Source organism: Callithrix jacchus, chromosome 11 (genome assembly GCF_049354715.1).
Source record: "Callithrix jacchus isolate 240 chromosome 11, calJac240_pri, whole genome shotgun sequence".
Lineage (NCBI taxonomy): Eukaryota > Metazoa > Chordata > Mammalia > Primates > Cebidae > Callithrix > Callithrix jacchus.
The window spans coordinates 34,514,903-34,536,925 of record NC_133512.1 but is presented as its reverse complement, the minus strand read 5'-3'; the positions used below and the strand labels follow the sequence as shown (position 1 = coordinate 34,536,925).

At 40.9% G+C, this 22,023-nt stretch overlaps 1 protein-coding gene, 1 long non-coding RNA gene and 1 pseudogene across 4 annotated transcripts in view; 2 read left to right on the top strand and 1 right to left on the bottom strand.

Moving 5' to 3' along the window:
- The window catches only part of LOC118143658 (uncharacterized), a 59,284-nt gene extending 50,761 nt beyond the window's left edge, over positions 1 to 8,523 (top strand). For both annotated transcript variants that reach the window (XR_013523920.1, XR_008473339.2), the window contains exon 4: positions 4,613 to 8,523. This is a non-coding gene — a long non-coding RNA (uncharacterized LOC118143658). The remainder of the gene's footprint in view (positions 1 to 4,612) is intronic.
- Positions 8,524 to 10,578: 2,055 nt separating this feature from the next.
- LOC100387026 (quinone oxidoreductase pseudogene) lies at positions 10,579 to 12,464 on the bottom strand (annotated as a pseudogene). The gene has a single exon (XR_013523918.1). The product of XR_013523918.1 is annotated as a quinone oxidoreductase pseudogene (transcript).
- Positions 12,465 to 15,914: 3,450 nt separating this feature from the next.
- CCDC126 (coiled-coil domain containing 126) overlaps positions 15,915 to 22,023 on the top strand; it is a 41,471-nt gene continuing 35,362 nt past the window's right edge. Inside the window, exons 1-2 of the mRNA XM_002751485.6 lie at positions 15,915 to 16,157; positions 16,519 to 16,602. The gene's annotated coding sequence lies outside the window, so the exon portion shown is untranslated. The remainder of the gene's footprint in view (positions 16,158 to 16,518; positions 16,603 to 22,023) is intronic.

Below are 22,023 nucleotides of genomic sequence, written 5' to 3'. Positions count from 1 at the left end.
AAGAAAAGGGAAGAAAATGCTCTCTTTTTTATCCATCCTATTTCACAAGTGTCCAGAAAACTCATTGGTACCATACTTGAGAGAGGAAAGATTAGATGAGGACAGGGACAGTCCTGTAGGATTAGTGGCTCATGCCTGTAATCCTAGCACTCTGGGAGGCCAAGGTGGGTGGATCACCTGAGGTCAGGAGTTCGAGATTAGCCTGGCCAACATGCTGAAACCCCGTTCTTATCAAAAATACAAAAAATTAGCTGGGTGTGGTGGGGCTGAGGAAGCTTTAGCAGCTACTCGGGAGGCTGAGGCAGAAAAGTCACTTGAGCCCGGGAGGTGAAGGTTGTAGTGAGGCAAGATTGCACCACTGCACTCCAGCCTGGGAGACAGAGCAAGACTCCGTCTCAAAAAAAAGAAGGCTACATAAGATGCCAAAAGATCTAGTTTTCTAAGCTTGCCTTTGCCACCTGCATGCTGTCTTCTTGGACAAGTCACTTCACTATTCTGAGCCTTAGTTTCCTCAACAAAATACTGAGATAATATTTTTCCTGTGTATTTCTAAGGGTGTATGAACATTAGATGAGATAATGCGAAAATGCTTTGAAAAATTATACAAAGTCAGTCACTGTGTTTCTATAGATCCTATAGTTTCTGCAGGTTTTAGAGAATATTTTGATTGTGAGTTCCCAACAGTCATATTAACAAAATAGTGTTCTATAGTTAACAATGTCCTTTTATGATTGAACTTTACCTCTCCACCACCTTGTCTTACTTAAGTACATTATAAACATTGTATAACCTTGAATTTTTATAATACACTGGCATATCATTTAGTAATCTCTTGTATTGCTCTTTAATTGCTTTTCCTGTTGGTCTTGTTTTCCTAACCTCTGTAAAATCATCCCGTGTGGGCCCGTTTTTGCACTTGCCATGTGTTCTCCAAGGTACCAGGCATAACATGGGCAGTTGGTGCTCAAAAATACTTTGATGTTGATGGAGTGATTGAATAGATAAGGTTTATTTGTATGATAACTGAGAGTGTATGCCCTGTTTGTTATCATCAGCCAAATGAGGAGAGTGTAGTTAATGCCTACCAATTTTTTTCTTCTTTCCCTCCTTCTCACTTTTTGTGGAATCTGAGAGAGACTGCTGACAGGATGTGGGTGGGAATGGATGGATCTGACAGGGACTGGAGTTTCAAGGCTGCATTTATGTATTTTGCTAAAGGACTCTCAGTTCTGCTAAAGGATTGAGTAGTGTGCAATGGAAAGTGTATTGGAATGTGTGAATTGTATGGAACACTTTTAAAGTGGAATGTATGACAGACAAAGCTCTTGGGATTGTAAGAATTCAATATAATGAAGTTAGGTAATGCTTAGACCAAAATATTAATACAATTCTTCTCTATATAACATCTTTTCTCTAAATTTTCCTTGTCGTAAGTCTTAATTGATTAGATCTCATAATCTATTTGTGAAGAGTAAGTAGAACAGCACCTATAACTTTTTAGTGAATGGGTAAACTAAGACATAGCCAAGTAAAATGACTTAATCCTTGGAATTTATCAAACACAACTATTAAAAATTGAATCCATTGTATCTAACTTAAAATACTTGGAGACTTTATATATATACACACATATACATGTGTATGTGTGTGTATATATATACATATATATATATATATACATATATATATATATATATATACACTGTTTTTTGTTACTGAACTTTGCTCTTGTTGCCCATGCTGGAGTCCAATGGTACAACCTCAGCTCACTGCAACCTCCACCACCCGGGTTCAAGCAAATCTCCTGCCTCAGCCCCCTAAGTAGCTGGGATTACAGGTGCCCACCATCACGCCTGGTTAATCTTTTGTATTTTTGGTAGAGACTGGGTTTCACCATGTTGGCCAGGCTGTTCTCAAACTCCTGACCTTGGGTGATCCAACTGCCTCAGCCACCCAAAGTGCTGGGATTATAGGCATGAGCCACCATGCCCAGCTGTATATATATGGATTTTAAGAGACAGGGTCTCATTCTGTTGCACAGCCTTGAACTCCTGGCCAAAAGCCATCCTTCTGCCATGGTCTACCAAAGTGTTGGGATTATAGGCATGAACCACCATGCCCAGCCTACTTGGAGACTTTAATTTCTAAAACTAGCTACTTATATGGAAAAAAGTTATAGTAATGAGTTTTAAGTAAAATAGCATTCATCATTTCATTTACTTTACATAGGGTAATTGTTCTGAATTTTCCAGTAAAGAACACAATGTAGGTAATTTTTGCAGTCAGGCAAATTTAGTGAGAAAAGATAAATATTTGTGCCTTCTATTTGGTTAAAATCCATCTTACTGAATGTGTGTGAACATGACCTTGAGTCTGCCAGGAAAAATAATATTCATTATGATTTTGATTATTTGAATGTTTACCTTTTCCTTTTTACACTTTATATCTGGGAGTTTTAAAGATTAAGATTTACTTTCTATAAGGAAGGCTTATGTTTGAATCGGGGCAAGATGAGTTCCCAGCAGAAGGAATAGAGAATTAAAATATTTGTCTTGACCCAAACTTCTTTTCTTTACTATACTTGGGGTTAGGAGTTTTTCTTGTGGTTAACAGGCCTCTCTCACATTCCCAAACACTAAAGAAGAGAGGCAGGTTAGGCCTCCCCTCCCTCTCCCCTGGCCTGTCAGGACTCCTCGAGACCAAACCCTTTGGACTGTTACTATGTGGAAAAAGAGAACTTCCATAAAGGGTCAGACACTCCTCACAGCCCATCGGAAGGCACTTCCAGATTTAGGCCTTCCCAACAATGGTGCTCTTTAGGGAGGCTCACTTCACTTTGTTTTTCTTTTTTAAATTTTTGAGACAGGGTCTCGCTCTGTCACCCAGGCTGGAGTGCAGTGGCATAATCTTGGCTTACTGCAACCTCCGTCGCCCAGGCTCAAGCAATCCTCCTGCGTAAGCCTCCTGAGTAGCTGGAACCACAGGTGTGCACAACTATGCCCAACTGATTTTTGTATTTTTAGAAGAGATAAGATTTTGCTATGTTGTCCAGGTGGATCTTGAACTCCTGGTCTCAAGCGATCCACCCGTCTTGGTCTCCCAAAGTGTGAGATTAAAGGCATGAGTCACCATGCCCAGTCCTTACTTGTTTATTGATTTATTTTTTTGAGACAGAGTCTCACACTTTCACCGAGTCTAGAGTGCACTGGCACAATCTTGGCTCATTGCAACCTCTGCCTCCCAGGTTTAAGCAGTTCTCCTGCCTCAGCCTCCTGAGTAGCTGGGACTACAGGTGTGTGCCACCACACCTGGCTAATTTTTGTACTTTTAGTAGAGATGGGGTTTCACCTTGTTGTCCAGGTTGGTTCTGAACTCCTGATCTCAGGTGATCCACCTGCCTCCCTTACTTAACTTCTTACTTGTCTCTCTCTCCTATTATTCTGCTTTCCACTTAAATTCTCAGAAAAGAGCCACCTCTGCCTTCAGGAAAGAGCCACTGTTTCCCCACAAGGTTAGTCTAGAGTCCCTTTCATGGACTTAGCAAATCTGAGCAATACTTCAGACCTGAGCTTTGTCATATTCTGCCTCATAAATAAGAATGTAGGCTGAGTGCGGTGGCTCACGAGTGTAATCCCAGAATTTTGGGAGGCCGAGGCAGGTGGATCACTTGAAACCAGGAGTTCAAGACCAGCCTGGGCAACATGGTAAAACCCTGTCTTTACTAAAAAAAAAAAAAGAAAAAGAAAAATTAACTGAGCATGTGTTATGCACTTGCGGTCCCAGCGAATCAGGAGGCTTAGGTGGGAGGATGGCTTGAGCTTGGCAAGTTGAGGCTACAGCGAGCTGAGATCGTGCCACTGCACTCCATCCTGGGTGACTGAGTGAGACCCTGTCTCAAAAGAACAAAACAAAACAAAATATATATATACATACACACACACACATATATGTATATATATGGAAGTAGGGACTCTAATTCCATTTTTTTCTCCCAGTTTAGTTTCAAACTCTTTTCCTCAGAGACAACCATTAATGTCTGGAAAGGCTATTTTTTCTTGTTACCATGATATGATATTCTGAACTTGCCTTTTAGGAACAGACTACCTGCTCCCCTATTATGGCATTGAGGAAGGTGGCACTTTCCTATCTGGGGCCTGATATGAGTTGGCTGTGGTTTTTCTCCTTGATTCCAGAAAGGAATGGCTTCAACTCTGATTGAATTCATTTGAGCAGCTAATTATGTTCTTCTGATTCTAGGCCTCTCTTTGACAGATGAGCGGGTGGAGTTTGGTAATACATCCCATTCCTTCTAAGAAAATGGTTTCTAAATTGAAAAGTGCTATAAAAGATAACAATTATTTTTATTATTATTATTTTAATCTGGTGAACCTTTCAAATTAATACACTCTTTGTCTACCAAGGTGTGGAATAGAATGGAAGTGACAGAAAATCTTGAAAATAGTGTTAGATGAATCGTTAGATGGAGGTCAGGAAAACCTCTGTCAGAGAGCCAAACAGCATCTATTAAATGCACACAATGTCTAGAGATTTGTGTACTGGAGTTAGCAGAAAAATTCATTCATTCACAATGTTTTTTTTTTTTTTCCTATAGCCCAGGCTGGAATACAGTGGCGAAATCTCTGCTCACTGCAACTCTGCCTCTGGGGTTCAAGTGATTCTCCTGCCAATAGTTGGGATTACAGGCACCGCAACCATGGCCAACTAATTTTTGTATTTTAGTAGAGACCAGGTTTCACCATGTTGACAAGGCTGGTCTCGAACTCCTGGCCTCAGATGATCCACCCACCTCAGCCTCCCAAAGTGCTTGAATTACAGGCATGAGCCATTGTGCCCGGCCATTCACAATGTTTTATTGAGTGATACTACCTGTGTTTGGAAACAGTGAATAGTGAGATGTTTAGATCAAATATAGGCCATTGGTTTAACATACATACTTTAGCATAAAGGACCATTTCATAAATTACTTGCTTTGGTATCTTTCTTTTATGCTTTAATGTGCTTACAATGATAACAGTGGATGTAGAACCTGTGGATATGGAGAGCTAACTGCAAGACTTGAGTATCTGCAGATTCTGTTATCCTATAGAATCCTGGAATCAATTCCCCATGGATACCAAGGGACAGCAGTACTGTGAAAACTACTTTATACACATAAACTCACATTCTCATTTTAATCCTCACAATATCCTTTGATGTACTCTTATTACTGACACTTTGCAGATGGGAAGCAGAGGCTTGGAGAGGTTATGGAGCTTGCCCAAGGTTGCACAGTTGTAGGGCTTGGAATCGAATGAAGACAATCTGACTTCAGACCTCTACTCGTCTTTTAACATGGTAAAAATAACACCCATGTGGAAAAATGCATAAACAATAAATGCATACTCTAACGAGTTATCACAAAGCCCACAACAGTGTAATTACCACCCATACCAAGGAATAGAAAATTTGTAGAATTCCAACCCAGTTGCCTCCTTGCAATCTCAAATCCCTCCTCATAGGGCTCCTTCTGTCTCAGAGGTAGCCTCTAACCTCTCTTTTACAATGATCAATTCCTTACTTTTCTTTGTAGTTTTAATACCTAAGTATACATTTTTTTCCTGTTTCTGAACCTTACAAAAATGAAATAACACAGTATATATTATTTTGTGAGTAGTTTCCTTTTCTTAGTATTATGTTTTTAGGATTCGTCTATATTGTCAAATGTAGCTTGTTCCTTTTTCCAAGCTGCTGTATTAGTTTACTTTCCTTATGACAAAGTATGAGAATTACCATTGCTCTACTCTTGGTCAACATTTGTAATTGTCAATCTTGTTTTGTTTTAGCCATTCTGGAGGGTGGTATGTTACTCTCTCAATGTGATTTAAATTTTCTTGTCTTCATATAAGGTGGACAGTTTTTCATATGCTTATTGTTTATTTGGATTTCTTCCTTAGTTAAGAGACTGTTCAGCTCTTTTTCTTTCTTTTTGTTTTTTGAGACTGTGTCTTGCTCTGTTGTCCAGGCTGGAATGCAATGGCATGATCTCACAATATAGACGAATCCTAAAAACATAATACTAAGAAAAGGAAACTACTCACAAAATAATATATACTGTGTTATTTCATTTTTGTAAGGTTCAGAAACAGGAAAAAAATGTATACTTAGGTACTAAAACTACAAAGAAAAGTAAGGAATTGATCATCGTAAAAGAGAGGTTAGAGGCTACCTCTGAGACAGAAGGAGCCCTATGAGGAGGGATTTGAGATTGCAAGGAGGCAACTGGGTTGGAATTCTACAAATTTTCTATTCCTTGGTATGGGTGGTAATTACACTGTTGTGGGCTTTGTGATAACTCGTTAGAGTATGCATTTATTGTTTATGCATTTTTCCACGTGGCATGCATCAGCACATTGGGCTAGTTTTTGTATTCTTAGTAAAGATGGGGTTTCACCATATTCCCCAGGCTGGCTCGAACTCCTGTCCTCAAATGATCCCCCTGTCTTGGCCTCCCAAAGTGCTGGGATTATAGGTGTGAGCCACCATGCTTGTCCTCAACCCTTTTTCTTATGATTATAGTTCTTATATATTCTAGATACAAGACCTTTCTTGGCTATACATGTTGTAAATTTCTTTCTTTCTTTTCTTTTCTTTTTTTTTTTTGAGATGGAGTTTTGCTCTTGTCGCCCAGGCTTGAGTGCAATGGTGCAATCTCGGCTCACTGCAACCTCCACCTCCCGGGTTAAAGCAATTCTCCTGCCTTAGCCTCCTGAGTAGCTGGGATTACAGGTACCTGCCACCACACCTGGCTAATTTCTGTATTTTTTAGTAGAGTCAGGGTTCCACTACGTTGGCCAGGCTGGTGTCATACTCCTGGCCTCAGGTGATCCATCCGCCTCAGCCTCCCAAAGTGCTGGGATTATAGGATTGAGCCACTGTGTTCTGTCCATGTTGTAAATTTCTTACTCATCTCTGAGGCCTGCCTTTTAACTCTTTTAATGGTGTAATTTGATGAAACCAAGTATTATTTTTATTTTTATATTTTTTGAGACAGAGTCCTGCTCAGATGCCCAGGCTGGAGTGCAATGGTGTGATCTTGGCTCACTGAAACTTTGGCCTCCCAGGTTCAGGCAATTCTCTTGCCTCAGCCTCCTGAGTAGCTGGGATTATAGGCACTTATCATGCCTGGCTAATTTTTTTATTTTTTTGCAGAGATGGGGTTTCACCATGTTGGCCAGGCTGGTCTTGAACTCCTGACCTCAGGTGATCTACTTGCCTTGGTAATCCCCCAAAGTGCTGGGATTACAGTCATGAGCCGCCATGCCTGGCTGTCTTAATATTAATGTAGTCAAATTTATCTATTTTTCTACAATGGGTAGTGCTTTTGGATTAGTTTAAAAAGTCTGTCCCCTTACCCTTGAGGTCAATATACTGTTATATTATCCTTAAAAACAATAAAAACATTATTCTTTTTTTTTACTTCTCACCTTAAGGTCTGCTTCTAGAAATTTTTAAAATTTATGGCTCAGCTGGGCATCATGACTTATGCCTCCAATCTAGCACTTTGGGAGGCCAAGGTAGAAGTTTGAGACCAGCCTGGACAACACAGCAAGATCCTTTCTCTAAAAAAAATTAAAAATGTCTTGGGCTTGGTGGAACATGCTTATAGTCCTAGCTACTCAGGAGGCTGAGACAGGAGGGTTGCTTAAGCCCAGGAGTTTGATGCTTCAGAAAGTTATGATAGCAGCACTGCACTTCAGTCTGGGTAACAGAGGAAGACCCTGCCTCTTAAAAATAAAGTGTCTGTTAGTCACCTGAAATTGACTTTTGTGTATTAATATGAAGAGACCAATTTAATTTCTTTTCCAAGTAGAACACTATTTGTTCCAACACTATTTGATTATTGAAAATTGTTCTTTAGGCATTGCTTTGCATTGTCCGGTTAGTCTCAAACTCCTAGGCCCAAGTGATCCTTTTGCCTCAGCCTCCCAAATAGCTGGGGTTACAGGTGTGCACTACCACACCCAGGTCCCTGGGTTCTCTATTCTGTCCTACTGGTAGATTTGCCTATTATTGATCTCCTTCCACACTGCCTTAATTACTATGAAAGTTGACAGTATCAAAATGGAATCACTTATATGAAAAAACCCCAAAACACCCTGACAAATACAGCCAGGAAAGCTGAGAAGAGAGGGTTCTCACACTTGTATGTCTGATAACAAAATTATCACAAAAGACTGCAAAATCACAATATTAACAATGGTCATTGTAACCTTACACAAAATGCACTTCTGTGAGGATATCTGCCTAGCAACTGTCTGTCTAACCTCAGGCTGGAGTACCCTTGTTATTATAGATTCTTGTAGCCAAGGATGATAATTTCAAAACAATTATGTAATGCCCCTAATTTTTCCTGTAAAAACCTTTGTCTTCCTTTACCTCCTTGAATACACACATAATTTACTGTGGCATGTGTATTCCCGTTGCAATGCTCTATTCCCAAATAAACATATTTTTTTTTAGAGAGCCTCTCTCTGTTATTTAGATTGACAGAAATGGTGCCAGAAACAAGACCTGAAAAAAGATCACTATCACAAGGAATTGGCGATCCTTGAATCTGGAGAAGTACTCATTTAAGCCATTTCACTTCTCTGCTTCTATGGCTCGCTTTTTCTGCCCTGATGAGTCTTCTCTAAGACCATGCCTCCTTCTTTATGGTAGAAGCTCTTGACTTTATTTGGGGTCTGATTTGAATAAGGAGGCTGTAAATAAAGGACTTTACATCCCACCTGGGATTAAACAAAGACTTCTTGTCTTTTCTGGTAAGTCTTTTCTGATTTCTATAGAATTTCCATTCTGCCTGTGAGGCATGTCTTTTCTGATGAATTTGCTTTTGGTCTGTGTGCCTACTTTAATATTTGTCTGATCCGCATGCATGGGTTAAAATTTATAAACACTCTTGGTCTTGTTTTGGTTATATACGACTGACTTAGCTCTTTTCCCTTGCTTCTTTCTGAAAACCTTCTGAGAGAAAAAAATAAACATTCTAAATGATGAACACAGGATGGCTAATTAAAAGCCACTAGGGAGGTTGCTACCATCAAATACACTGGTCCAAACTTCTGACATTCCAAGAAGATTGATAAGATGTTCTTTGCTCTTAAGAGATTGATAAGTAATGTAATAGAGTTTTCTTAATTTTTCATTATTATTATTATTATTATTATTATTATTATTGTTTAGAAACATAACCTCACTCCGGCTCCCTGGCTGGAGTTCAGTGATGCAATCATAGATCATTGCAGCTTTGAACCCCTGGGCTCAAGTAGCTAGGACTATGTGTGCACACCACCATGCCCAGCTACTTTTTTTGTTTTGTAGAGAAGGTGTCTCTTCATGTTGCTCAGGCTGTCTCAAATTCCTGGCCTCAAGAGATCCTCCTGCCTTATCCTCCCAAAGTGTTGAGATTACAGGTGAGAGCCACTGTACTCTGCCTGGGATTTTCTTTTTTTTTTTTTTTTGAGACAGTGTTTCGCTCTTGTTCAGGCTGGAGTGCGATGCGCAATCTCGGCCCACTGCAACCTCTGGCTCCCAGGGTCAAGCAATTCTTCTGCCTCAGCCTCTGTAGTAGCTGGGATCACAGGCATGTGCCACAATGCTTGGCTAATTTTTGTATTTTTAGTAGAGACAGGGTTTCACCATGTTGGTCAGGCTGGTCTTGAACTCCTGACCTCAAGTAATACACCTGCTTCGGTCTCCCAAAGTGCTGGGATTACAAGCGTGAGCCACTGCGTCCGGCTTGGGATTTTCAAACATTAAGGCATGCCAAGTTTTCTGGGACTCCAACCAGCTACATTTGATGGCCAATTCTCATGCACATTTAAAAAACTGATGGGTTCATGAAACTGCTAATCAAGATCAAACAAAACAAAAATCAATTACACAAATTTGAAAAACTGATAAAGGTAATTTTATGTCATTTTTTATTGTTTGTTTGTTTATTTATTTATTTTTGAGACGGAGTCTCACTTTGACACCAGGCCAGAGTACAGTGGCACAATCTCAGCTCACTGTAACCTCTGCCTCCTGGTTCAATTGATTCTTTCGCCTCAGCCTCCCAAGTAGTTGGGACTACAAGCATGCACCACCACGCCCAGCTAATTTTTTGTATTTTTTGGTAGAGACAGGGTTTCGCTATGTTGCCCAGACTGGTATCAGACTCTTGGGCTTAAGTGATCTGTCTGCCTTGGCCTCCCAAAGTGCTGGGATTATAGGCGTGAGCCACTGTGCTCGCAATTTTTAAATTATTTATTTATTTTTCCATTTCCCTTTCTTGGCATTTATGACACTTATTTAAAACATTTTTTTAAAATTTAAATGTTTTGTTTTCCAGATTTAAGAAAATTTTCTTTCTTTTTTTTTTTTTTGAGATGGAGAGATGGAGCCTCACTGTCACCCTGATTCAAGTGCAGTGGTGTGATCTCCCCGCTCGCTGCAACTTCTGCTTTCTGGGGTCAAGCATTTCTCTTGCTTCAGCCTCTCAAGTAGCTGGGATTACAGGCATGCACCACCACTGGCTAATTTTTGTATTTTTTTTTAATTTTCCATAGATTTTATTATACATTATGTTATGAGACAAATGCAGATCATTAATTTATCAAATTTGTGATAAAATTTGATAAATTTTCAACAAAAATATATGACCCTCACCACACAAACAGATAACTCTAAATCTACTCTGAAAATCTAATCAATTGAGAAGTATTACCTATTTGGAGGCTATGTATTATATCAGAGATAAAGCTCCTGTTCTCACAGAACATATGGAGTCATTGGCAGCTAGCCAACAATGAAGTGACTATTCTAATATTTGAGAAAATCCTGAGAAAACTAATGAATTGTCCTGGACATTCTTTATTCTTGCCTTTACAAAAGATTTATAGATCCAAGAAAGATTAGTTTAGAAGAGAGGTTTTTTAGTCCAAAAAAATCTTCAAAGTCCAATACAGTCATGGCTAATCAGAGACTAGAGAACCTTTAGAAAGGTAAGTAGGATTGAAAACCCTTGGAAACTGAGCAGTCTTATTGTGAACTAGCATGTTTTAATCAAAGGTATGGAATTAATCAAGCATCAATTAAGAATTACTGGAATGCACCCTCATGCCAAATGACCACTAACATGCTATTTGCTACTATAATGACTCCTTGATTTGAGACAGATGGCATAAAAAATATTGCTAGCTATACAGTGAATTCTACTCTTCTGCTTCTGCTCTTCAAATAAAAATCTTATTTTTTCACATAAGAAACTCACTGAATTGAATGTTAATTAAAGAAAAGATAGGGTAAGTCCAACTGGGGGAAAGACAATACCTCTAATTACATAGGAAATCCATGAAATAATTAATCATCATAAGAGAAGAATCATTTTTCCAGTAGCCCCACTGCCATGAATGATATTTTCATGAGCCTGAGCCACCTTCTCCAGTGGATACTGAGAACCTATTACAGGTTTCAACCAACCAATTTCCATTCCAGCTTGAAGGGCTGCTGCATATTGCTGAAATTCCTCCTTGGTTGTGGCAAAGAGAGTAACTCCAATTATACTCGACTCCTTTATCATGATGTCCCGTGGGTTTATTTCAATAGTACCTCTGTTGCCAACAACTATCACTCGTCCTCCTTGCGACAGAAGACTCAAATCTTTACTAAGATTTACATTAGCTAACATTTCAATAATTACATCAATTCCTTTCTCACCAATATATGTCTTAATTTTATCAATATAATTAACTTCTTTGTGATTGAACACTTCATGGGCTCCATTTTGCAGAACAACCTTTTGTCCTTCCTCAGTACCAGCAGTGCCCAAAACCTTTAAGCCGTAAGCTCTAGCAATTTGGCATGCTGCTAATCCAACTCCTCCACTCGCCCCGTGAACTAGAACACTTTCTCCAGCTTTCACACGGGCACTGTGGATCAGAGCTCGATAAGCAGTAAAATATGGGATACCGACGGCGGCTCCTTGTTTAAAGTCCAGTTTTTCAGGCAGTTTGTAAACAGTATGGTCTGCTGCAAGAGCATACTCTGCATAGCCCCCAGAGATCGTGCTGCTAGTGAAAACTCTGTCACCTTTCTTGAAAGCAGATGCATTATCTCCAACTGCTTCTATCACCCCAGCCACATCTGAGCCAGGAGTATAGGGTAAGAGTGGTTTTCTACTATAAGTACCAGAGCGAATGTATGTTTCCACAGGATTGACACCACATGCATGGACCTTGATTAGAACCTGATTGTCTTTAGGAATCGGTACTGCAACATCCAACTGCAGTTTCAGGACTTCTGGTCCACCAAATTCAAAAGCTCTAACTGCTCTCATCAACTTCTGTCTGGTTGCCATGGTGATCAGAATCTAGAGTGGGAATTAAAATCTGCGAGGGCTTCTTCAGATTCCACAGGAGGTCTTCAATTTTTGTATTTTTAGTAGAGACGGGGGTTTCACCACGTAGGCCAAGCTGGTCTCAAACTCCTGACTTCAAGTGATCTGCCTGCCTCAGCCTGGGATTACAGGTGTGAGCCACTGCGCCTAGCCAAAAATTTTCTCTCTTGAACTATCTATAGTTTACAACAATCTGCTAAAGATAAGCCGTAATACATCCATTAGATTATAGCCCTGTGCATTATATTCAAGTTCTTGTTATCTACCTGAAGACTACATCCTGAATTGTCCTAGAGTCTTCAAACATAACCTTCTACTATAGAATTACTAAAAATGGAAATTGCTTTGTTCCTAAAGCCCTAAAAGCTAAAACTAGATAAATTTTAAGGAACAAGCTTATGCCTGATGTATAGGCCACACAAAAAGTTTGCCAAACTGCCCAATGTCATGACTAGAAACATCCAAATTGCAAAGCAGGACAAGAAGTTCTGTTTTCACATTGTAGACAGCTTTTCCCAAGACACTGGAACGAGACTCCATATCATGAGACTCTTTCCCCCTTAATGCTCCTTTTCACTTGGCAGGATAATGGTGTAATGGAAATTTCACAGTCAGTAGTTTTTGCTAGACACTCGACAGAACCTGACGTAAGAGATTCTTTAGTATCCATTTGTTAAATAAGGAAATGTCAGGGCGGTGGGGTAGGGTGCAGCGGCTCACGTAATCCCAGCACTTTGGGAGGCCGAGGCAGGTGGATCACCTGAGGTCAGGAGTTCGAGACCAGCTTGGCCAACATGGTAAAACCCGTCTCTACTAAAAATACAAAAATTAGCTGGCCTGGTGGCTCACGTCTGTAATCCCAGCTACTTGGGAGGCTGAGGCAAGAGAATCACTTGAACCTGGGAGGTGGAGTTTGCAGTGAACAGAGATGGTGTCCGTGTACTCCAACCAGGGCTGCAGAGCAAGACTCCATCTCAAAAAAAAAAAAAAAAATTAGGAAATGTCTGTGCTATTGCTAATACTACACGGTGTACCTAGATACATTCATCTGGAGAAGTCAAAACCTATGACAAAATAAAAAATCAGACCACATGTTACAACAGGTCTCACCTAATTCTCTATGGTCATTTCATTTATTCAGTTGGTTAAGCCTAGGTTCATGGCTCAAAACTATATAGGCAAACTGAGATTATCATTTTATTTTATAGTTTTCGTTTTTAAACTTTGTACTGTAATTTGTTAAATTTTTACAGAAGTATCGGTCTTAACAAAATAATGCTGGGTCAGCACTTTGAGATAATAGCAAAAGACTATAGATCTTAACAATAAACTCCAGATAGACTTAGTCTGAGAGCCATTTTCTTCAAACTTCCTTCATTGCTCAAATGTGGCTAAAAGGTTTTTGACACTGACTCCTTGTCACCAATCACTCCCCACAACATGGGATGAAACCAGGAAGCGGGGCAGGTTTATCCTGGCGTCCAGGGACATCAGAATGTCTACAAAATGACTGATCAGTGATGCATTCTGAGAAAGGCTTTGTTCAAAAAAGGGAAATGTGAAAATTATCAGAATCAAAATGAAGTCACTTGTGTTAAGAAACAAAACTCCCTGACAGAACTGGGGAAGGCTAAGAAGGGAAGGCTCTCACATTTGTGTGCCTCATAACTAAACTATTGCAAAAGACTTTGCAAAAACCACAACCTTACACAAAGACCATTGCAACCTTACCCAACAAGTACCTGTGTGAGAACATCTGCCCAGCAACTGCCTGTTCAACCTAGAACTCCTTGTTATTGTTGATCCTTGTAGCAAAGCACAATAATTTCAGAGCACGTATTTAATCCTCATGTTTTCTTTAAAAACCTGTGTCTTCCTTTACCTCCCTGAATACACACAGAGTTTACTGTGACATGTGCATTCCAATTTCAATGCCCTACTCTCAAATGAGTGTCTTTTTCTTTCAGCGGTCCTATTATTTAGATTGACAGCTTTAAAATAAAGTTTGTTTTGTTTTGTTTTTGAGGAAGGGTCTTGCTCTGTTGCCTAGGCAGCCTCCACCTCCTGGGTTAAAAGTGATCCTTCTGCCCCAGACTCCTAAGTAGCTGGGACTATAGGTGCACGCCACAACTGGCTTTCTTTTTTTTTGTAGAGACGGGGTTTTGCCATGGTCTTGAAGTTTGCTGAAGCAATCTACTTGTCTCAGCCTCCCAAAGTGCTGAGATTATAGGCATGGGCCACTGTGCTCAGTCTATAATAAAGCTTGTTAACCTGGTAGCACAAGTTTTCCTACTCCCACTCCTCTTCTCTTTTCTTTCCTTCCTCCTCTTCTTCGTGAATGCTTGTCTTTGCTCTTCCATACAATTTTAAATTAGCTTGTCAAGTTTCTCACACATATGCAGGGAACTGCACTGGCTCTGTGGATAGGTTTGGAGAGACTTGGCATTTTTCAATATTGATTGACTCTTCCAATCTATGAACATGTTATATCTCTATTTAGGTCTTCTTCAGTGTGTCTTTCAATGTTTTCTTCAGACAGGGTTTGCATTTTTTTGATTGATTTATTCCGAGGTACTTGATATTTGTTTGGAACTGTTGTAAATGGTATCTTTAAAAAAAAATTCTGTTTTTTTACTGACATATATAAATAAGTATTGATTATTTTAAAACATGATTTTTGTATCTATTAACCTTGTTAAACTCTTTTATTGTTAACAGTTTACCTGTAGATTGTTTTGGATGTGCCACATACGTAATTTTTTTTTTTTTTGAGGCAAAGTTCCATTCTTGTTGCCCCGGCTGGAGTGCAGTGGCACGACATCAGCTCACTGCAACCTCTGCCTTCAGGGTTTAAGCAATTCTCCTGTTTTAGCCTCCCTAGAAGATGGAATTACAGGTGCCAGCCACTTCGCCCGGCTAAGTGCGTATTTGTAGTAGAGGCGAGGTGTCACTATTTTGGCCAGGCTGGTCTTGAACTGCCGACCTCAGGTGATCCGCCTTGGTCTCACAAAGTGTTGGTATTACAGGCATAAGCCAATGGCGCCCGGGCCCTACATACATAATAATATCATCTATGAAAAAATAATTTTGTTTCCTACTATTTAATCTTCAATCCTTTTATTTTTCTTGCCTCACTCCACTGACTAAGCACCTTCGGCTGCAATAATTGGTATTCTCATCCGTAGCACACTTAATCACCACTAAGCTTTCCCAGCCTCAGGTCAATTGTATTGGGAGGTTGGTTTCTCCCTGGAGGTAGTCCTTCTTCAACAGCCTGCAGCGAGTTAAGGCAGAGGGTACGCCTCTGGCGGGGTCATCTTCCAATACAGAACAGCCCCGCTCCTCTCTAGTTGCCGCGCAACAGCGTCGTTCTGATCCAGGATATGTGCGGAGCGGCTGGAAGCACGTGCTGCCGCTTCCTCATTCTGATACTACATCTCCCACAATGCCTCGCGCCGCGGGCGGCTGGACCCCGAGTGTGGGAAGGGCCGGCCGGGAGGCGGAGCGGAAGCCGAGTGCTAGGGTCTAGCGGATTTAAAATCTCCACAAGCTGGGAACCAACCTCTTCTCGACTCCTACCCCCCCGGTCTTTCTCCATTCCGACCTGGAGCTGCTTCGCCAGTGCGGGACGCAGCTGACGCCCGCTAATCAGCTCTCGCTGCGTCGCCTCGGCTCAGAAGCTCCGTGGCGGCGGCGACCGTGACGGGAAGCCCAAGCCAAGGTAATGAGGAGGGGGCGAGTCCGCCGGCCGGGCCCGCGCCTCTCTCGGAGCCCCTCAGCCCCGGCGGCTGCTCCTCCACCGCCGCGCCCCCGGCTCCGGTCCCCGCCACGCCGGGGCTGCAGCTGCGGAAACCCGGCTCGGGAACGGGCCGGCAGCCTTCGGCCGCGGCCGGGAAGGCTCTTTGTCCCTTCCTTTGGGCCGCGTCTCTGTCCCTCGGCGTCTGACAGCTGCGGCCCCTCGGCCCGGGCGGAGAACGGAGCGTGGCGGGGGCTGCGCGAGCCGAGAGGGGCGGGCTCGGTCCGGGGCTGTGGGTTGGAGAGCCCGGGCGGCACAGCATTCACTTCTTTTTCTGTTTTGACAGCCAAGTTCTGTTCTACTTTGGGAGAGAGAGAAAGTCAGATGCCCCTTTTAAACTCCGTTTTCAAAACTCATCTCCTGGGTGACGGTAAGGATGAACTTAAACTGCTGTGTTGTTGACTGTGGGGGTAATGAGAATGGCTCAGTCAGTCAGGGTTCGAATCCTGCCTGGGTTTGTCTCACTGCCTGCCTTGGTAATCTTGGTTACTTAAGGCTCTCAGCCTGAGTTTTCTCATCCATCAAAACACACCGCTTTAAGTTGTTAGAATAAAAAAATAACAGACCTATAACGTCATTACATTAGTTCTTCATTTGATGAAAAGATCCTTTGAATGTGATACTTAGCTGTGAGTGAAGTGACCGAAGTGGCCTTTGGACTTGAGTTTTGTGCTTTTCTTTGTTAATCATTGGCACCTTTGGTTATGTGTTCTTCACTTTATACTTTGTTATCCTAAACCTAAGCAAAGGATTCGTTAAAATATGTCATCTTCCTAATTTCTGCTGTTTTAAGATGGCTGAGAATGTTCTTAGGAAATTGATGACTCTGCTTTTCTGTGGATCAGCTTTAGAAATGCAAGAATTTATTCACCTCCGCTCTCCCTCAGGTGTGTGTGTGTGTGTGTGTGTGTGTGTGTGTCCGTCCGTCCTTTGGGGATCCTTAGAGGCGCTTAAGTGTTTGTTTCATCAGAGTAGGCATCCAGGTGTTCTGCAGTCCTGTCTCTGGACTTCACCATATTTACCCTGTGTCAACTTTTTCCTACTTTAGTCTGCACCTTCTCACTGATTAATAATTTCTCCAGTTTGGGATTTGTGTTTACAAGTTGTAGTTTTTGTTCACAAGACACCATGAATGAATGCATTAAATTTCATCAGGAATGACTTGATACATTTCATGAGTCCCTTTTCACTTTCCGTTGTTCTTGCACTATTTTCTCCTGAATTTTACTGATGTTGGTTATGAGTTTTTCTTCAAGCAAATCTCTATTATCCTTAATTGAAGTTTATTTTTCACTTAAAATATCTGCTCTGTACTGCTTTGAGTTCAAACACTGTTATGCAATACGTGCAATAACACGTTCTGAGTAAATACTGTTTTAAAATACTAAGTTGTAGGGGGAAAAGGCCAGGGGGCCTAATGAATTGCTGGTGTTACTTCTTTAGTGACAGATTAATTTTTAAAATATATGTGACGAAGAAAAGGAGAAATCTAGTGAATGTACTTTATAAGCATAACAGAGCCAGAGAATAAATAAATGGAAAACTTATTTAAACTGTGGAAAGAGGCATATGCACATAAAATTTCTGATTCACTCTAAAATGTGTTGCAAAAATACTTGTTTTGAGGAAACTGTTTCTATGTTGGTGTTATTTAGTGCAGCATAGGACAGAGAGTAATGGCTACGGAAATAGGAGTCCTTAGTTTTGTCCTTGCTCTGTCACTATCTGTGTAACCTTAGATTACTTTGTGGTCCCTAATTTCCTCATTTCTAAAATAGTGAATTGGTCTGATTCCAAGGACTCTTCTAGCTCACACTTTCAATGATAAAGGTTTTTAGAGGTTCTTTTTAATGTGGAAACAAAATAGGTGTAAACCCTTTTAGTCATTTGTGTTCTTAATGTTTCTTTCTGCTTCAGATATAGTTCTTTAAAACTATCTTGAAGGAAGGAATACATATAAGAAAACAAGAAAGCTGCCAGAAATCAGAATTTCTACTGGCCAGTTATCACTCTCTCAGGAGCTGCACATGTTTACTCTGCATTTTTGACATGCTTTATTCTCTTTCTCCCTACTCTGTATCTTTGCGCATAGCCTCTGTACCTATTGTGTCTGATTCTTCATAAGTTTATCTTGTCAATCCCCTAACCCAACTTTATTATTTATTTTCATGCCTTCTCCTTCAGCTCCTTCTGCCAACTGCCTGGTTTTCCCTGGGGCCTCTTTGAGGCCAGAGCTGCTAGCCTAGTTGGCTGTGGAAGGGGAAGTGGGGTCATGTGGCACAAAACATGATTGGCCAAGGCCGTGACAGTCCATGCTCTGTGATTAAAGTATCTAGGGCTCCGTAGTGTGTGTGTATGTATATAAGTTTTTTTTTTTTTTGAGACAGAGTCTTGCTCTGTTTCCCAGGCTGGAGTGCAGTGGTGCTGGCTCACTGCATCCTCTACCTGTTGGGTTCAAGGAGTTGTTGTATCTTATGCCCAGCTAATTTTTGTAGTTTTAGTAGAGACAGGTTCTCACCATAATTGGCCAGGCTGGTCTTGAACTCCTGACCTCAAGTGATCTGCCTTGTCAGCCTTCCAAATGCTGGGATTACAGGCATGAGCCATGGAACCTGGCCTGCATAGTATATTTTATTTTATTTTATTTTGAGACAGAGTCTCACTCTGTCACTAGGCTGGAGTGCAGTGGTGCGATCTCAGCTCACTGCAACCTCCGCCTCCCAGGTTCAAGTGATTCTTGTGCCTCAGCCACCCAAGTAACTAGGTTTACAGGCATGCACCACCTCACCTGGCTAATTTTCGCATTTTTGATAGAGACGAGGTTTCACCATGTTGATCAGGCTGGTCTTGAACGCCTGGCCTCAAGTGATCTGCCTGCCTCAGCCTCCCAAGGTCCTGGGATTACAGGTGTGATCCACTGTATTTTAGATTAGCCATATTTTAGATTAAACTTTTACTGTAGCATAATGGTTAGTTTTCCTTTTGCCTTAACATTTTCTATTTTTGTCCCTGCCTCATTTGACTATTTTTCTTTTATCTGTTTTTGTAATGTTCACATTACAAAATGTTGTCTTCTCTTCTCTCTGCTGTTGTCTTCTCTTCCCTCTCCCAAATGTGCCATCTAAACATGAACTGATAGCTTGACACTCATATTTCTGTATCTTAGCTGGAATTTGAGTGTAGTTTCTCTCAAGGCAGTGCATTTTAAATCTTAGACCTTATTGTGTAGTGAATGGGCTGTGTTCTGTGTTAATCCCCCCCATATTAGCCTCAGGCAGTATTACATAGGAAAAATATTTTAGGAATGGCTCTTTTCTTTGGTTTGTTTTTGGAGAGAACTATTTGAACCTCTGAGCTGTGGTGAACATACTGTGTCTTTTTGTATTTAATATATGCCTCTGTAGCTGAAATTCCTTTGGAGACTAATAGGCAGTAGTTCTTCTAGTACGTTTGGCTGAGTGAAAGCTGCTCTTCCTGCTAGTTGCCATTATTGCTGTTGATAGTTACTTTAGCTATAGTTATAATGGCACAAAATGTAGAGCACTGAATAAATGCAAAAATGAGATTTGAATGAAAGATTTTAAGGTAGTATTAGCCATCTACTTGAGTTTTTAATGTTGCTGTTGCTATGTTTGCATAAAATACAAGGAAGTACTTCATGACAGCCAGTATGAAATGCAGTATTTTAAAAACTTTTTGATAACAATCCATAGTAAGAGATCTTTTTATGTCAAGACTCCATAGATGGCAGGGCATGAAGTTGTGTGCCTGTAGTCGGTCCGAGTTATTAGGAGGTTGAGGTGGGACCAGGAGTTTGAGACTGGCCTGGGCAACGTAGTTAGATCTTGTCTCAATATGAAAAAAAAAGAAGACTCCACAGTTGTTTAACAGATTTTACGTAGGCTGGGCTCACTGGCTTATGCCTGTAATCCCAGCACTTTGAGAAGCTGAGGCAGGAAGATCACCTGAGCTCAGGAGTTTGAGACCAGCCTGGGCAACATAGTGAGACCTTGTCACTGCTAAAAATAAAATTTGTCAAGCGTGGTGGCACACGCCTGTAGTTCCAGCTGCTTAGGAGGCTGTGGTGGGGCAGGGGATGGGGTATCTCTTGAGTCTGGGAGATCAAGGCTTTAGTGAGCTATGGCCACTGCATTCTAGCCTGGGCAACAGAGCCAGACCTTGTTTCAAACAGCCACAACCAAAAACTGTGTATGCATGCATCTATATATGTAAAAATCAACTGGAAATTTCACAAAATTGGTAGTCTGTACAGTCTACTCTGATGGTTTTATCTTGTGTTTTGAAAAAGTGCTCGTTGCAAACTGTTGATTTTGTTCCCTCCTTTTGAAAAACAGTGGAGTTGGCTAGATGTGCTGGCTCAAGCCTGTAATCCCAGCACTTTGGGAGGCCAAGGCACGCGGATCTTGAGGTCAGGCGTTTGAGACCAGCTAGGCCAATATAGTGAAATGCCATCTCTACTAAAAAAAAAGTACAAAAATTAGCTGGGCGTGGTGGCATGCACCTGTAGTCTCAGCTGCTTGAGAGGCTGAGGCAGAAGAATTGCTTGAACCCAGGAGGCAGAGGTTGCAGTGAGCCGAGTTTGCGCCACTGCACTCCAGTCTGCATGACAGAGCAGGACTCTATTTCACAAAAAGTTAGAAAGAAAGAAAAACAGTGGAGTCTTGGGCTGAGAGTTTGGATGCCTAATGTTTCTCTGTGTGTTTGACTTTGAGTAGTCATTAATTCTCTTTGTGCCTCATTTTTCTTATCTTTATAATGAAGGTGTTCTAGTTTAAATATTTGCTGATTCTTTGTTTGATTTAATTAATTAATTAAATTTTGAGATAGAGTTTCGCCCTGTCACCCATAGCTCATTGAAACGTGGCACTCCTGGGCTTGAGTTGTCCTCCTGCTTCACCCTCCTGAGTAGCTGGGCCTGCAGGTGCATACCACCATGCCTGGCTAATTTTTAAATTTTTTTGGTAGTGACTGCATCTTGCTGTGTTGTCCAGGATTGTGTTGTACTCCTGGCTTCAACAGGTCCTTCCACCTTGGCCTTATAAAGTGCTGGGATTATAAGTGTGAACCATCATGCCCAGCCTGTTTTGCTTTTCTCTGGAAATAATGTTGGACTCAAGACAAGCACATATCTTTATGTCTCTGGCTAGCGAGAGAGAAACCACTGAAAAATGGCTTAAATATTTGATTGTTTACTTAGTGTGCTGTTTGAACAGCACATTTCTCCAAAGATCTTGTAAAGTGAAGCGGACATGTTAATGCCTGTAATAAATATAAAAATTTAGAAAAAAAAATCCATGTTTGTTTTTCTGTTTTTGTATTTCTTAACAGGGAATATCTTGGAGTTTGAAAAATTGTGTTTAAAATGCTTAATACCAGTTTTAAATAAATGCACTGACAGATGGCTACCTAGACCTTGTTTCATACCTTATCTTGCCACTGCCCCTTTCAGATTAAACACCAATAAGAATATATTTTTCTTTATTAATATTTATTGAGTAGTGTGAGATGTCAGTTATTCTTTACCAGTATTAAATAGGTATTGTTGTCCCCATTATATAAGCAAGGATATCAGGCTTCTGGAGATAAAATAACTTTTTCAAGGTTTTAGAGATAGAGTATATAATTTTGTATAGAAAATGATAGAGAGTACCTTGTGGCTGGAGGTAGGATAGGAATGGGAGTGCAACATTTTGAAGAGTTGATATTTGAGCTGAATACTAAAGGATGAAAAGGAACAGGTTGTAGGGAAAGTAGTCCAAGCCAGGGAGTG